Genomic DNA, 4,230 nt, shown 5'->3' with positions numbered 1-4,230 from the left:
GCCCTTCTTGAACATCCATCTCAAAGTTCATGGAGTGAGCTTTCCCAGGTAACACTGACGCAGCTGATCTTATTCAGTTGCTGCCATGAAGGAGAAGTTTCCAGAATGGAGGTTAAAACATACCTGAGATTCGGGAGAGCTTGTCACCATTTGAAATAAATTTTTGTGAGAATCTCATCAGGGTGGAAATACGGGGTAAAAGGGGCCACGAGGTACCAGTCTTGTTCCTGACAAATGTCAGAGAATCCGTGGATCTTCTCATCAAAACAAGGGACGAGGTTGGGATTTCCCAGAGTAATCCATATATTTTTGCCAGACCTTACTTTGGATCACAGGAAAACATCCGTGGATGTGACAGACAAACGATACGGAGAAGGCTGTGGAGCTAAAAACCCAGAAAATATAACTTCCACTAAGCTGAGGAAGCGCATAGCCACTGTTTCACAGCTACTCGACCTTCAGACCCATGAGCTAGACCAGTTGGCTTCTTGGGACACGATATTGAGGTGCATTAGGAGTTTTACAGACGACCAGAAGAAACTCTCCAAATGGCAGTAGAATTCTCTTTGCCCTGCAAGGGGGATGGGCAAATACAAAGGAAGATGATGTCACACCAAATATCAATTGTAAGGAAAAGATTCTAAAATTTACTGTATTTTGTCATTTACGTTGCTTTTTTTTGTCTTTAGGGGTGAAAATCTTTTAATTTGTAAGAATTTATTTTACGTTACAACATTTTGTTGCAGCTGAAGATGAGTTAATCTTGGATGCAGATAATGCCATGAGTCAAAAAAGTAAGACTTCCCACTACATATACTTTATCAATCATAACAAAAATCTGTCACTCTAATTATATTGCCATCTCTGTGATTTCAGGAAACTCAGGGGATCCCGAAGAAGAAGAAAAAGAAGATGATCCTGAAGGACAGACTTCCACTTCCAGAAAGGCAACTGTGGACATAAAATCATTATTGCACTTCAGGCAAAAGGGTACGTGATTCCACCGACTTGAATATTGTCACATTGATATTTATTGATAAGAACTGATGGTGGTGATTTTCATTCAAGAATTTCTTCACTTAATTAATTTCTTCACGTATTTATAGGGAAATCCAGAAGACCATGCACCCCGAGCAAGAGAAAAATAATTGAACACTATTTCAAAGACTTCCTGACGAAAATGAAGATTCCTGGAAAGGTTGATTGTCTAAGATGCTTGGATGAAAATCCTATTCTAAGGGACAATGGAGGAGACTGGAAAGCAGTAAAATATTTTGTGCATAACAAAATAACAACTATCAAGAGAAATTTGTGCCAGTAACTATGAAGACCAATAATACTGACAGAATTCTGAGAGCTTACATTATGGAGCATCAGTGTTATTCATCTGAATACTGGGAGCTTGCATTGTGGGGTATCAGTGATATGTGCCTGAATACTGGGAGCTCGCATTATGGAGCCTCAGTCTTAAGTGTTGTAACATTGGTAATTCATGTAAACGGAGCATCAGTGTAAGGGTTGCAACAATAGCACATCATGTAAACATAGTTCTACTCTTTCATAACATTGAAGCAATTGATTATCTTATAGTCTCTTATAGCCTGCTGCTCGAGGAAAAAAGGGGGCCTTTCTGTGTGGAGTTATGTTCTCCCCGTGTTCACCCGGGGTTTCCTCCTTAAATAACCCCCACTAAAACATGCAAGAAGATCACCACCTGACCAATGGTGACGAAGGAAAACTGGTCCCCGGGCGCCGATGTCGGCTGGCAGCTGGTAGCCCACCGCTCCTGGTCTGCCGCGGAGGATCGACAGACCAAGGATGGGATAAATGTGGAGATAAAGAATTTCACTTGCATGGCGTGTACAGTTCCCTCCCTGTAACTCTGTGTGCTGTGATTAATAAAGTTGACTTCTTCTACTTCTTCTTCTTATGAGATTTTTTTTATGTGATAAACTCTGTTTATTATGTGGAAAGCCATTTCTGTCATTGGAGTGCAGCAAAACGAAGAAAGAAACCCTCAGTTTAGGAGTGTATGTGTGGGCCTAATAGCACTTTAAATTCAGCATTTTTGGACTGATTTCTATTTAGGGTTGTGAAGGCTTGATGTGTTTTTACAAAAGCATAGTAGCAAATTTGTAAATAATATGATATATTTAAAATATAAAATTAAAGCTAATAAATGAAATTGTTTCATTTAGTTTTTCAAAAGAATATTAATATAAAAGAAATATTAATTAGTTTTTCAAAAGAATATTAATATAAAAGAAATATTAATTTCCCCTTTTTCATGCATGAGTTTGAACATTGCTCCATGATGCACTTGTGTAGGGGAACTAACTTAATTTGATGTTGCATTCGTTGATAAAATGATGGGGCACCACCTTCCTCAGCTAAGAAGGACTGCAGAAATTAACTGCTAACACTGATAAAATACTAACGAATGAACTAACAGTAAACCAGTCTGATAATCTGAAGTGTAAACTCTGGATACAGGGATCGTATATATTCAGCTCAAAAGGACACCGTCTAACCAGGACTTAAATCAAAATCTTATTTATTAAGCACAATTATGGATAATGAATGATGTATCATGAATGGTACGAAGGAAGTAGTGCTGTCAGGCGATTAAAAAAATTTATCTAATTAATTACAGGATTTGTAATTAATTAATCTAATTAATCACATTTTAATCTCATATCTGCTAAAGGTCCCCAAATAAAGAATTTGAATTCTAGGACATTACAATTCACTGACATTCACATTACAGCTGGTGAATTCTTTTCATCACTGTAGTTCTCGACGGTAGCTGGAAATTAGAGTCAGATGACGCTATCTGAAACGCCTCTTTTAGGCCCTCGTCTTCCACGATTGAAATCGGCCTGCAATCAGCAGCAACCCACTTTGTGATTGAGTTTGTCAGTTTTTCTGTCGTGGCTTTGCTCATTCGTTTTCCTAACATCAGCAAGTGTGGGTTGGCGGAGTGAGCTCACGGTAGCACTAGCGGCACTAGCAGCAACTACATGTTTAGCGTTTCAATGATAATTCAGCCTGGAGCTGCTACGGTGATAGGAAAATTCTTTTTTACACAAGGTACAAATCACTGCGTTCTTGTTAATAGTCCCGTCTTTGTTCTTTTTATAAATAAACTTGCCGTTCAAAGGTCCAAGTAGGCTTGCCTCGCTCTCTGGTGTCGCATCCATGTCTGTTGTCACCCTGCTTTTGACTAGTGGCGCAGGTAGGATGCGACCTGCCACTGCAGCCTACGGGTCACTCAAAGGGCCAAATTTAAAATGCTTGCGCATTGACTTGCCACTCATGATTAATTGCGTTAATTTTTATAGCGCGTTAATTTGCAGCGTAATTAATTAATCTAATTAACGCGTTAAACTGACAGCCCTAGAAGGAAGATATAAGGTGATATGACAGAACACAAAAGAAACTTATGGCAACGCAATGGCAAAAAAGTTTGGCGATAGTGAGAAGTAGTTGTAAGGGGATACTAGGGACGCAAACGTAAAGTTAAGGGATTAAACAAGTAGTTGAGAGAATTTGGATAAATTAGCAGTATCTTTACCTCACGGACCAACTCTTATTCAAACCCACTTAGCATGCCTACTTGGTTGGTGACGTCCCGGTAAATTCTGCTCCGAACTAACTCGAAGATGCCCAGGTGCTCGTCCGTGGCTCGATCTGCTCGATGGTCCGTTGGAAGGCCCAGGATCAAGGATCAACAGCTGGCTGCAGGGTTTTGGTTCGGTTGAGTCCGTGAAGGATTATTTTAGACTGATAGTAACAAAATTGATAGTCTCTTCGAAAAGGGTCTACAAAATTATTATTATTTGACTAAAATTTACAGATACTAAAACAAAAACTTGTGACTTAGAAAAATGAAAGTTTACGGCAAAACTATAGAAACACGTCTTCTGAAGTAGCTTCTGAGGTAAATCATGTTACTCGGTATGGCTTTTCGAAGACGGGAAAAACTTAAAGACTACAAGACTAAGACAACTAAGAAGTAACAAACAAAACTAAATCATAATGTAACATAACTTAAACTAACTTAAAACAAGACTGAGTAACGCGCACTGAATTCATGCTGCGGCTGCAGACATTTAAATCTCGCTCCAGGACGTGTCTATTGGGCAGGCCGTCGCTCACGTAGGACGGTTTGCGACGCGCAATGTAATCTCGCCTCATGGAGCTGGAATTAATTAATGATTCATACAAGGG

The sequence above is a fragment of the Chaetodon trifascialis genome, chromosome 12 (assembly GCF_039877785.1).
Source record: "Chaetodon trifascialis isolate fChaTrf1 chromosome 12, fChaTrf1.hap1, whole genome shotgun sequence".
NCBI lineage: Eukaryota > Metazoa > Chordata > Actinopteri > Chaetodontiformes > Chaetodontidae > Chaetodon > Chaetodon trifascialis.
Note: the sequence above shows the minus strand (reverse complement) of the source record.